Here is a 13,361-nt window from a genome sequence, read left to right as displayed (position 1 = left end):
AAAACCAAATTATCAACCTCCTGAGGATGCCTGAGGTCGGCTGCTCCCGGCCGGCTCGGGCTGCTCCACTGGGCAGCCAGGAAGGGTTTTAAGGAAAGTCCCTCATTCCCAGCCTTGCCTTTCAAGAAGATTAAACCGAAGCCAAAGCTGCCGTTCGTTCTCCGGCACAGAGAGGCAGGAACACATGTGCAAACCACATGGCGATGGGTTTGCCGGCCAGAAAGCCGTGCTGGAGCCAGCTGGGGACCGGGCAGGATGCGCCCGGGACCGTGGGGCATGGGATGCCCACCCGCAGATCGGATGGGCAGGGAGGGAAGCGATAAGCCAAGCATCCCTCTCTGTTTTTAACGCACCGATGAATGAAAACGGGGCAAAGCTGTCTGCAGACATATGGCGGGGCTGGGCACAGTGGGGGGAGCAGCCCCGGTCTCGCGCAATTAATTTGCCTTTGCCGCTCTGCCACAGCAAGTGGCAAACCCAGCTGCTTTCCTTGGCCCCTTTGATAAATCCCTCCACCCCGCAGGGGTGTGTGCTGTGGTCTCCCACCACGGGATGCACTTGCCGGGGACACAGGGCTCAGGGCAAGCGGTCCCCGAGCCTCCCTCCCTGCCACCACCCCGAACACGGGTGCTGCACGACAGCCTGGTGCCACCGCGGGAGTCACCCCGGGAAAAAGCCGGTACCGGTGATGTAAAGCCGAGTCTGGCAGAAGGAGACGGCCGCTCAGCTGGGCTGCATCTGCACGAGGCTGGGCTGGCAGCCAGCAAAGGTAAGTGAAAACTTCTGCTCCCATCCTAACCCTCCGCGGCTCCTTTGGTGAAGGGTCTCGCTAGCGCTTTTCATTAAATCCCCCGCATGCTTTTTTTTTTTTTTTTCCCTGTCCCAAAAAAGGTTGTGGCCCTTTCCTGGCTCCATGAGATGACAAAAAGCCTCTTAAAAGTCTGCTGTCGCCTCTTGGAATTAAAACCAAAGGCTCCAGGGGTTTATTTGCTGGGGGAGCATCCTTTAGGCTGCCGGTAGAAGACGGCACTCTCTGCCGTATTGCAACCCCTAAGGTCAACCAAAAGCTACATCCACCTGCAATCAGCTCTGTGTGCCAGAGTGTGGCCGGTCACGCTCCTGGGGTGGCTCATGAACATTGGGGGAGCCCAAAATTGTGTCTCAGCAATGCTGCCCGTCCCGCTCTGCCACGGCGGGACGATGCCACAGGGGCTGGCACAGCACCGGCCGTCGGCAGAGCTGGGTTTGCCTTGTTGAGAGGAGGTTGGGGACCGGTTTGGCTGCAAGCTGCCCATTTGTAATAAGAAAAAGAGCTTCTGGTTTTCTTGTTGTCTCCCAACCTCCCTTCAGGCTGGGGGGGGGGTCAGGCACGGGGGGGTTCCCTGCCGGAGGGGCAGCGGGGGGCTGCTTGACTGCCAGCACCCAGGCGGCATCGCTGCCTGGGAGAGAGACAGTCATGCGCCAGCGTGCCTCCTCACCCCTGAAAAAGGAAGGTTTAATTAGCCAAAGCCCAATTACAGCTTGGTGAAATATTGCATTAAGTCCCTCTCAAGGACAGAGCATGGAGCATCCTTGGAGCGACCATCTCTCCCCCTCGTTATCTTTTTTCAGGCTCATCCAGGTCTTCCCCCAACCACTTCCAAAGTATCCGAGCAAACCCAGGTGATGTTTTCCCCCCTCTCTTACCACCCACAAGGAATCACCAGAGCCCCCAGAAATGGCACAAGTTAAACACTCGGTGTGAGCTCCTACCTTCAAACTTTTTATTGATTTTACTAAAAAGCATAGGTAATTACTTTCCCGACAAAGACAGTAACACAGTAATGGTAAGTTATAAATAACGATGAATAAATAATACACATTGGGAAAATATCATCCCGACTGTTCACAGCCAGGGCTGAGAGCATAAATAAAGGACTGCAAGGAAAAGCCTGCGGGGAGCAAAAGGGCCCCTGCGACCATGGGCTGGGACCATTTTCGGAGCAGGGGATGGGTCCTAGTGGGTGGCAGAGCCCAGCTGCTGCGGGGGTAGGTGAGGGAGACCCTGCACAGCCCATGTTGTGCTGGGAAAAGTCCCTTTTGAAGGGGAAAGGGAGGAAATTTGGGGTGGAAATCAGGATTTGGGGTTATTGGTGCTGACTTCAGCAAGGGGTTTCACTTCACCGGGAGACATCGGAGCTTTCCTCAACAGACGGTCTCTGTAGGGTGGAGAGGAATTTGTGCCAATAAGGCACGCTTTAGAACATTCATTGTATTTTTTTCAATGGAAAAAGATAGAAGAGGGGAAGAAATCATTTTGTTTGAACTCTCTAGGCCAGCTTTGCTGAGAAATTTCTACCTTGGGCCACTTGGCAAAAGCCAAGCCCACGTCTAGAGAGCAGGAAGCCGAGGGCTCCCGCAGTCCTTGAGCCCCTGGTTCTCCTTGAAATCGATGGGATTTAGGCACTTAAAAGCTTTTAAGGATGGAGGCCAAGGTCGGCTCTCGTGCAGCAGGCGCACAGGCGTGCTCTTCCCTCCCAGCCTCTGCTCGGTGCCTCTGCCAGCTCCAAAACCACCCATTTGTTCTCCGTGACGGAGGGATGGGAAGATCAGCTCCATCTCGAACCGCAATTTAAAAACTGCCGAGCATCTTCCCCGGCTGAAGCGTAGTAAACACCGGGCAGCTCCGGGCTTGTACACCCATGGCAGAGTTTTACCATTCAGGGGAAAACTGCTCTCTTGATTTAGACAGCCGGGGAGGGGCCGCCGTTAATACCTCCCCCTTTTCCCTTACTCAAGCCTTGTGCCTGCTTACACGATCTGCTTCAGATGCAGCCTGTGAAAAATGGGGAGTGCTCTAAAAAAATCAGCATCCGTGCTTTGCAGGGAGTTATTCCCATGGGGATGGGGCTCAGTTATTCCTGTGGGGATGGGGCGCAGTTATTCCCGTGGGGACGGGGCTCAGCCGGACCACGGCATCCAAACCAGGTGGTTCAGATGTTGCCCTCCTCCCGCCTTGGGGTGGGAAATGATGCCGTTCCAGTGCAGGCTGGGCCAGGATCAAGCCGCAGCCCTTTGTACGTACTGGGATGGTCGCAGCCCACTGGTGTTGGTGGTGCTGGTGCAGGTGGATCGGGGAAGGATGACTTGTCAGCGCTGGGGACGTGCGCGGCAGTGGGGGGGACTGAAGGGCTCAGGGACACGTGGGGCACGTGGCCGGGCACTACGTGGGTCGGGGCTGCGGGGCCACCCCGGTGCTGTTTGGGGGCTCCTGAGCAAAGATTTCATTTGGGTTTTGGCCCCCAGACACCCCTGAGGTGTGGATGTGGCCCAAAACTGCCACTGGGCACCTACTTGGGGGAAGACTCAAAGTACCCCAAAAGCACAGCTCCGGGGTAGGAGGGATCCAGCATTCCCCAGCCTCACAAAAAAAACGATTTCCATTACTATCAAAGTGTCCCAATCTGGTTTTGATTACACTCCTTGATTTCCATGCCTGTAATTTCTCCTAATGCCTCTCTCCATCCTCCCCCCCACCCTCCACTCCTTTTTCACTTGCTAATCCCCAGCCTGGCGGCTCCCAGCCTCCCTCCCTTCCCTTTTTTCTTTCTTTAACTGTCTTTCCAGCATGATCCATCACCCTCACTGCAGCAGGGGGGATTCATGGCAGTGGCTGAGATGAATCTCTGGTTCCTTATAAGGACGGACCGAAGGAATCTCCGGCGAGCGGAGACCACGATGTCCGGGAAACTCGATCCCTCCTCGGGATGGAGCCACGGCAAATTCGTGAGACAGTAAAAATAGACCGTGGTTTCCCTCCCTGAGAAAGAAGCAAGATTTTGTACAATTTAAAATAACACTGGCAGGGCCAGGCAGCGGGGAGAAAATCGCTCCTCGTGGCACATATAATAAAGGACATAAATATGTCTGCGGCGGCTACATTATCAATATTTTTCTGCTTAAGATATTGATTGATTCCACATGCCAGGGGCAGGGCTGGTTTTCTTCTCACCAGCCCGGCTTTTGGGAACTGATTGATTCAGTTTTGTTGCTGATGGATCAAGAATTCTGCTGTTAGGAGGAAATGAACGTCAAATCCGTCGTGGCATCGATAAGGACGGAGCAAGGCAGGCAGTGTGGGCTGAAACAGGACTTGGGGGGGGTGTATTTTTTTCCTTGACTCATAGCTGGGCTTTTTGCTGGTTTTATTTTTATTTTGGGAGTGGACATATATTTTAATTGCTTCAATGCTTAGCCAGTTTAGAATAGAACAGAACAGAATAGAATAGAATAGAATAGAATATTTCATTTGGAAGTGACCTACAACAATCATCTAGTCCAACTGTGGGATGCTTTTCCAACTGGTTTTCAGAGTGCGTGTAGCCCAGACAAGACCCAGCGGGTTTTTTGCCTCCCTTTTCCCTTCTCCCAGCATCTGGCCTGCACCAAGCAGGGATGATATTAGTGGCTGTGCTAGAAATATCGCCTGCTAACTCTGCCGTGCCTCAATTTCCCCGTGTGTAAAGCAGGGAAGCTGATCCCTGCCTCTCTCACGGATATCTGGAAAGATAAGCTGTTTATTTGCCAAGTACTCAGACATACTGGGGCTGTATTTATTAATTGGTGAAACTGGAAATGTCAGTTTGCAGATTAGGGTGTTTTCTGCTCTGCTGGTCCCAGGACTCTTTTCAGGCTCCGTATGGGCACGTCAGCAGGTTGTTGTGAGGACGGGGACATCCAGCCATCCTGGCCGACTAAAGCAGCCCCGGGAGGTCGCTCAGCTTTGCCAACCGGAGCTGGACAACCATCCGCAGGGCATCCGCGCTCCTCCCCAGCCAAACTTCAGAAAAACCCAGAGGACATCCAGGCAGGAAAGCTTTACTCCTGCTCCTGGCTGGTAGGAAACAGCTGAGGCTCCTATCTGGGGATGAGATTCCTCTCTTTGCTCCCCAAAACCTTTGCTACCGGAGTCACGAACACATCAGCCGCCGTCCCGCTGCGGCCACCTGCACGTTTGCACTGGCCGCTTCCCGCGGCTCAGCCCCGTCCCGACCCTCTTCCGACAGCAAGATCCATCGCTGCGACCGCCCCGCTGCCCATCACTCATCCTGCCTCCCCCGGGGGCAACTGGCCCTAAAGGTTGCAGGTCTTTAAATCACCTTCATTTCCCCCTTCCAGGCATTTCTGGCAGGGAGCGAAGTGGGGGGTGGCTGGTTTGGGGCAGGAAGAAAGGGGAAGGGGCTGGGGAGGGGGTCCGAGCCCCTTCCTGGAGCGTGACGAGGTTTCTATGAGGCTGGTTCAGGGAAAAGCAGCTCCGGCAGCGCGGGGGCGAGGGGGTGAGCCAGCCTGACGGTTGTAATCTGCCGGGGATGTGCAGAACAGCTGCAATGCTCCAGCCCCATTTATTTTCCTTCTCGCCGGGGGTCCCCTGAGCCCCCTGTTCAGTTTTGCTCTCACTGAAGTCGGTGGTGAAATCTTCATCAGCTGCTGAGCGGGGCCAGAGTGAATGAAATGCTATTCCCACACCTTCTTCCATCCCATCCCCACGGAGACTCCCGGTGCCCCCCGACACCATCCAGCCCAGCCCAACCCAGCACCCCTTCCCTGCTCAGAAAGGGGAAATGATGCATCCCTCCTCCCGGGGTCAAATGAAGCCTTTTCTCCAAGATTTCCTCAAAGCCAGGTAATAAACGGGGTAATAAATTCAACCAGATTACAGCTTCCTAATGAACTCAGACCTCTCCTCGCAGTGACTGTCCATCCCAGCATCTAAAGCCCTTCGGTGCCAGACAGTGCCCTTCTCTCATGGATGTGGGGCGAACCTGAGCAGAGGGAGCTCAAATATAATCCCGTTTTCTCCTTTTATGCACCCAAATCACACAGCCCACAAAAGTGGAAGGAGAGAGCAGGGTACCACCATGTCAGAGGGCTCCTGGCTCCTGCTTTTGATTAAAATGCAAAACATTTTGGAGTACTTAGTGGGAAACAAAGAGATCCAGAGAGCCGCCTCCATTTTCCTGGGATAATGATGCTGTCGATGATGTCAGCTAACGGGGGGGGGGGTCTCAAGTGACCCCCAACGGCCCCGTTCCTCAGATCACCATGTGGTTCCTCCAGCCCCGTCTCCCTGATGGATGGCCCTTTTCCGTCACCTTTAGCCAGGGCAAAAGGTGCTGCCTGCGCCTCCCCCCTGGGATTTGGGGTGACTTTGGGCTTTCCCTGCCTGGGCTGGGTCAGGGAATGCTCTTCCACCCCATGGGGTGAGGAGGTCAGCGCAGCTCTGGCCACTGGGTCTCTACAGCCCAAACCTTTGCTTTTATCAAGGGATATGACTTTTTGGGGAGCTGTCTGGCCACGTTTCCCTCCTCCCCATCCTGGTCCATGCTCGCCTTGGCAGACCCCATCCATCCATCCATCCTGCCGGCGTGATGCTCTCCGACATCCAACGCTTTCCTCCCGCACCCACCCAACGCTCCCCCGGTGCAGGGGAGGGGGATTTGACCCTGGCAGAGCTGCTGAATCAGGCTCCTTGCAGAGAAAAGGGAGAAAAGGGAAGGAGAGGAGGCCAGGATTGCAAATGAAGCCCGAGCTGCCACTCAGAGATACTGTCCCTATGGCAACTGCTTCCAGCGCCCCGGCTGCAGCATCCTCTCCTTTTCATCTCCTCCTCTGCGCATCTGTGCACAAAAGCGGGGCAGGAAACCTCCTGGGAGGGTGGAGAGGGGCTGGAGATCAGGTGCCATTGCAGGGCTTCAAGAAGAGGTGGGAAATCAGGGGGTTTCAGCCCGGAGAGCTGTGGGGGGAGCCAGTTTGGGGGCACAGCAGAGCTGTGACTCCCCACTGCAGCCCCACATGCTGCTCTGGGAGATGTTGAATGGCCAGACCCCAAATGTTTCCTTCCACCTCTCCTCTGCTATCCCCAGGAGGCTGGTTTTAAGCCTCTGTGTCACCAGATAGAGACGCCTGCCCTCACTTTTCCCCCAGATTTCCCATTTCTCAAAAATCTTACATTTGGGAGGATGCTGGGGACCTTCACAGCCTGAGCTGATGACCCCAGTCAGACAAGGCTGGAGATGGGAAGCCCTGCAGGGTTGGAGCCCAGCTGGATTGAATTAAGAACTTCTAAGGTGGATGGGAGACAGGAGATGATGCTGGGAGGGCAAAGGCATTGCACCTGATCCAAAAGCAAAACTTTTCTGCGTGTTATTGGGATGTTGTTCTAGAAAACTCATAAACTCCTCACTCTACCCTTTTGAAAGTGGTGAAGGTTGGAGCCTCAGAGCTGTGGTGGGTCCTTCCCGGAGCTCAGCTGGATGCATTAATCAGCAGCGATGTGGTTGGGAGAAATGCATTTCCATCCATCTCCCTGCAGCAGAGTGGCTCTGATCAGCACCCGGCAGTGAAGTGCTTGTCAAGGTGAAGCTCCCAGGAGCGTAATGGGGAGAGGGGCTTCTCTGCGCCTTCCAGGCCCATTAATATTCCTGTAGGGAATAAATCCATGCTGTGGGAGAGGGAGTGGGCTGGGGGTGAAAGATGTGGGCAAACACATCTGCTGTCCCTTGGGGAATTTCCCCCCCCAGCCGGAGGGTGAAGCAGGAGCCATCATCCCTTGGGAAATGTCAAACTGGGGCTGGATCCAACTTCTTCCACGAGCAAAGTGGGTGCTCGAAGCTTTCCATATTTATCCACAGGGAATCTGGCAGAAATGAACCCAGAGATGGGGAGGGCATGTACAGCATGCAGCGGAGGGCTGAGCTGCAGCAGGTGAATGGAGTGTACTGGTGTGAGACTGGGCTGACTGGGACAGCTGCTCTCGTCCCCATTAGGCTGAGCCTGGCGTGTCTCTGGAGCGGGTGCTCGGTGCAATAGCCCCCCCCCCCCCATCCCCCTCAGTGTCCCCAGAGCCTCTTCCCAGCAACTGTGATTGAATCAGAAGGGACCTAATTTCCCAGTCTGCTGAGATGATGAGGTAAACTAATTGCTGCCTTCATTCCCTATGCAAATCAGCCAGCCGGCCAGCCCTCCTGACAAAGCTCGGAGCATCTGCAGGAGCGGGCTGAAAGCGGGGCTGGGAGCTGCCCTGCTCTCCCATTTCGGGTGGGAGCTACTGGGTTTTGTGCACTGACTTCTGCTAACCCAGTACTGCTGCATGCATAGCATCCATACGTGCCCTGTGTGCGTGGTGCTTACAGCTCTGTCCCCCCCAACACCTTGCCCTGCCCGTACCCAGCCCAGCTCCTGCCCCTTCAGTTCAACCAACTCAATTACAGTGTTTGGGTTTGGTTTTTTTTTTTTAATTAACTGTTTCCCAGTGGGTTATGGCAGGTTTAGTGGCTGTTTGCTGGGGAGTCGGCTGCCCAGATAGAGCAGAGCCAAGGAGGGAAAGGAAGGAAACCGTACATTGCAAACATCTTGTGCTCTTGGAAATCAGGTGAGAGCTTTACAAAGGTCAGATAAATGAAGATCAATTGGATAAGGGTAATCTGATTGGGATGAGCAGTGCTGTCTCCGCGGGGAAGCGAGCCTTTCAGACCTGCTGGAATTCTCCAAGTAAGTAAACAATGCCAAGGACAAGGAGGAAATTGGTAAAGGCAATTTTATTCTGGCTTCTAGAAGGATTTTAATGAGGTCCATAACATGACAGCAATAAAGAAAAGCAGCTGGCATTTGCAACAGCGCGCTGGGCAAAGTGGGGGAGCAGAAAATCCACCTGGGAGAAGCAGTGCCTGTTTTGGGGTGAGCGTCTCCTGGGTTTGCTTGGTGGATGTGGCGAGGCCAAGGGCAACCAGCCCTGGGATGCTTTAAAAGGGGCCACAGCTCGGAATGCACATGAAGGTGGATCCCTCCAACCCCTCAAGGTCTGCACCCAGGTTTGGTGACCTGGAGAAGTCCTGTGCTGGGCTGGCAGGGGTTCTGCCAGCCCCGTGGGATGGGGAAACATGGGTGGAAGAGGCTCTAACATCTTTATAAACCGTGGGTGGTTTGCTCCAAGGTCTCCAAGAGCTGCACGGCCCCATCCTCGCTGCTTCGGAGGAGCAGGGGAGGGATGCTGGGGCTGCGAGGCCGAGCCTTCAGACTCCCCGGGGACACTCGAGACACGCTGAAAGCAAACAAACCATTATCCGCCGTTCCTGTCGCCGAAAGCCTTCCTCTGTGTCCGCTCAGCCGCGCACAAACAGCACAACAAACAAGCACGTGTGCGCAGGGAGGGAGCTGAGGGCCAGGGGAGCCGCCGTCCCCGCGACTGCCTTGGTTTGGGGTTTTGGCTGAATTTCTGCTGGAATTGGCTGAGCCGAGTGCGGGAAAGCTAGGAGGTCTGGGGAAATGCTCTCGCAGCCAGCGTGATGGAGAGGAGGAGGAGGAGGGTGTGATGCTCAACGTGTGGGGCAGGGTGTGAGCTTGGGGGCTGGGTTTTTGGCTGAGATGTAGGTCGGAGCTGGGGACGAGCACCCTGGTGTGTAGATGTAAAGAATTAAACCGAGCCCCTGTTTCACCTCTTGTGCTGATCAGAGGGTGGTAAGAGCAGCTCAGGGTGGCTTTTCCTTCACCCACCTCCCTCCCCATCCCTTGGCATGGGAAGGGGCAGGGGACCCATTTGCCACCATTCTGGGAGTGGTGGTGGCTGGCTAAGCCCCCAACCACCTCCTGCCCATCCCCAGCAGGGCTGGGGACCACAAACCCCCTTATTTTGCCCTCTGGGTCCTGCTGGCAGCTGGGGAAGGGATGGACATGGCAGCCCTGGCTGAAACCTGAGCTGCGGCCACTGGCAGTGACTGATCGGCTGGGGGCTGGCTGCTGCTTTTGAAAATCTCCTTGTTTTAAAAGCATTACGGCTCCCTGGCTAATAAAGCGAGGGATTTGCTGAAGCCGCTTGAGGTCCCATTTTCCCTGGAACCCATTTCCATGGCATGAATCACCGAGTGGAATGAACTCAATTAGTTCAGACAGAGGCAGGAGATAAATCAGGGTCCCATTAGGAAACCCTGAGGTTAATTTATGGCCTCGAGCAGCGCTGGCTGTCTCCCTTCTCTCCCCATATGCAACCTGCTCCAGAGCAAAACGAGAAGCAGGGTGGGATCGCTGTTATCTTTCCCCGCCGTGGAAGATGCACCGGAGTTATTCAACCAGCTCTCAGACCTTGCCTTGACCAGATGACCCAGATCTGGAGAAGTAGAGCAGCTTTCCTCCCAGGGAGCCTCATTCACCCGTTTGCTCATTCATCCATCGCAGGTTTGCTACAAAGGGCTGCTTGGAAGAACGCTGTAGCCTTCCAGGAAATTTGGGCTGGAGCTTTCCCTCACAGCAACCTATAGTCTGGATGCTGGAAGCTTTGCCCTGTTAAATCCATATATAGGTGATGAGCTCCTTGGGCCGCATCCTGCTTCCCCTGCTTGCAGTCTCAGGGGTGCTTGTTGGGTGATTGGATCCCCGTTAGTAGCAGAAGTGCTGCTGGATGCTCTCCCTGAGCACCCACTGAGGGAGGCAGAGCTCCAGGAGGAGGGAGATGAACCTGGATTTGGTCCCTCTGACCGATCTTTCAAGCCTTGAACCTGTAAGGAGAATTTGGACAACACTTTTAGTCATATGATTTAGTTTTAGGTAGTCCTACAAGGAGCAGGGAGTTGGACTTGATGATCCTTATGGGTCCCTTCCAACTGGTGATATTCTATGACTCTATGCAGCGAGGTTGCTGGGTGCTCGGCGTGTGCCGTGGAAGCTGCATCTCTAGCCTGGGCATCAGACCGAGATGCTTCTATGAATAATGTAGCTGCTCTGCTCTCCTTCCAGTCAATGGAGAGGGACAGGAATCTTCCGGGGACAATTTATACCTTAGGTCAGCTGAATCATTGCCTGGGAAGAAAGAGGCATCTCCATCCCTTGCTGAGGGATCTTAGAGCAGACAACTGCTCAGGGCACGCACCCAACTTGACTTACATCCCTGAGCCAGACTTTTCCAGGGCACATAGGATGCCAAAAGCCTGCCCTTTGCTGTACAGCCAACAGGAAAACCCTTGGAAAAGCCACTGGCCAGCTCAGACTGCTTGAGCCCTGGACCTGAACTTCTCCACAAGTGGTTTCCCTGGAGCAAAGGGCTGCCTGGGAGGTTCCTAGGGAAGAGTGGCTCCTTCCACACTTGTTTTCACCGGGAAGGGGCTTGGGTGTCCTGCCAAAGTATCCCTGCTGATGGTGCAGGGCATTCCTGGCCCTTGGAGGCTGTCGGCTGTGGTGGTCCCTTGGGGATCTGTTCTCTGGCTCAGGCCCTGGAGGTGATTTTGCTCTGGAGGTTCCTGGTTGCTGTCACTGAGTTTGAAAAGAAACTGCAGAGCACTAACGGGCTCCTTCAGACGAGTCCTCCTGGGAACAGGGCGAGCAGGGTGCCTGCCTGCTTTGTTCGTGATGTGGGGCAGAATAAAAAATAAATAGACGGTACATTTGAAACATCAGCATCCCAGGGATCTAATTACAGAGCATCCCACTCCCTTTCTCCTACCCACTCTGCTGTGGTGTCGTGTTGTAGCCCCAAAGGCTCTCGGGGAGCAGGACACCACAGCAGAGGGGTCTCCCTCATCCAAGCCAGGTCCTTGAGGCTGCACAGGTGGGATAATGGGGGACTCCACTGGAAAACAGCTTTTCCCGTGACATCCTTTCTCTTTTTAAGAGATGTATTTAAAAACAGAAAAAAAAAAAAAAAAAATTGCCCTCTACGTGAACCCACAAATTCAGAACTTTCAGTCGGTTTTGGCTAGAGGTCTTTGCTGAGGATGGGAATGTGATCCACTGTGTCAGGTCCTGTCTCCGCAGCTTGAGCGCTTGGCTGGATTATTCCGCATAAGCAACTTGCCTGAAACGTGGTGGCTGTTCCCTGCTCCCTTTTTCTGATATCCCCCTCGGTTGGTTTTTCTGTCTGCCACTGTTGTTTAGCCAGCCAGCTCTCAGAAACCTTGTACTGATGCTTTCTGCAGCTTACCCTGGGTCAAAGGCAGCTGCTGGGCTGTGGGTTGCTCTCCTGTGTCTTCTGCTCATGGGAGGTTTCCTTGGGACACCCGGGGTAGGGAAATGGTGCCGAAGCTGAAGGGTGCAGGTGGGAGAGCTGGCAGCACGGCTGTTAGTCTGTGTGCTCCCATGTTGCTTCATTTTTGGGGCTCTGCACCGCAGGTCATCCCCGCCGGGGTGCCTGTGCCCACGCAGCCCCTGCTGCCGCTTCGTCTGGCTCCGCTCGCCCCAGTGGCTGCTGCAAAGGAGCTGGGACCCCTCGTGAGCAGGGACCTGCTCCCAGTTCAGATGGGGAAGCTGCTGGGTGAGGTCCGGCAGGTGAGAGCCATGCCACGTGGCTCAGCACCCAGCCTGCTAACACCCTCCTGGATACCCCATTTTCAGTACCTCCAAAGGATATTAAAATTAAAACAAACCACCCTGCATGTTTTTCAGCCCCACAATTGTATTTAATTATTAAAAAAAAAAAAAAATGGAATTGGTGCAATGCTTCTATAATGCTTCTATCTGTACAGAAACCCTTGAGCCCAAAGTGCTTCGAGCGGCGAATTGCTCTCCCTGACTCTAACCACGTCTGTTGGGCAGAAAGCAGCTCGGGCACGTTCCCCTCGAGGGAAACCTTCCCCGCGTCCCTCCTCCAGCCGCTGTCCTTTTTGGGGCTCCTCCGAGAACACGATCACCCCTTTCCTCCTACGATGCCACGTGGGGACCCACCTTCGCCCCTTCCCAGGTTTGCGAGGTCCCGCTTTCTCTGCAGCCGTCAGGGGTCACAGTAAAACAGGAAACCTTGGGAAAAGCTCCCATGAACGTGTCCCCGGGGCTGAAAGCAGAGGAATCCGAGAGGGCTCGGTCATGCACGGGAGCTGTGCAGAGCAGGGGGGGTTTGGGCAATCTGCTGTGAGTTCCCAAAGATTTTAAATCCTGAGGGGGATTTGGGGAAAAGCAGCAGCTTTGCTTCTGGCTCCTCTGGAAACAGCATCTCCCCCGTCCCCGACAGCTGCCCGCGGCAGGGATGCTTTCCCCGGGAAGAGCTATAAAAAGGAGGGATCAGGGTCCCCTCTGAGGCCAGGCAGAGGTGACAGCTTGGATGAAGTGTCCGTCATTCCCCCCCAACCTTGGCCAGCCTCTGGGGTAGGGGGCTGAGCATCACTGGGCTCAGGGAGCTCTGGTTCATCCTGACCATCCCCATCCCTTCCAGCTGGCGGCAAGGTGGGTCGGAAAGGAGCTACTGCCGGCTGTATTCACGTCACCAAGCTTTGGGGTCACTGTCACAGCAGCAGAAGGATGGGGGGGGGCACGCAGGAGGGACGAAGGTGACCCCACCACGACGCCTGGGCAAAGGCAGAGCTGGCAGCAGCGAGGAGAGTCGGTCGCATATGGAAGGGTTA

This window comes from Haliaeetus albicilla, chromosome 7, assembly GCF_947461875.1.
Source record: "Haliaeetus albicilla chromosome 7, bHalAlb1.1, whole genome shotgun sequence".
NCBI lineage: Eukaryota > Metazoa > Chordata > Aves > Accipitriformes > Accipitridae > Haliaeetus > Haliaeetus albicilla.
The sequence above is the reverse complement of the archived record's forward strand: the minus strand, read 5'-3'. Positions refer to the sequence as shown.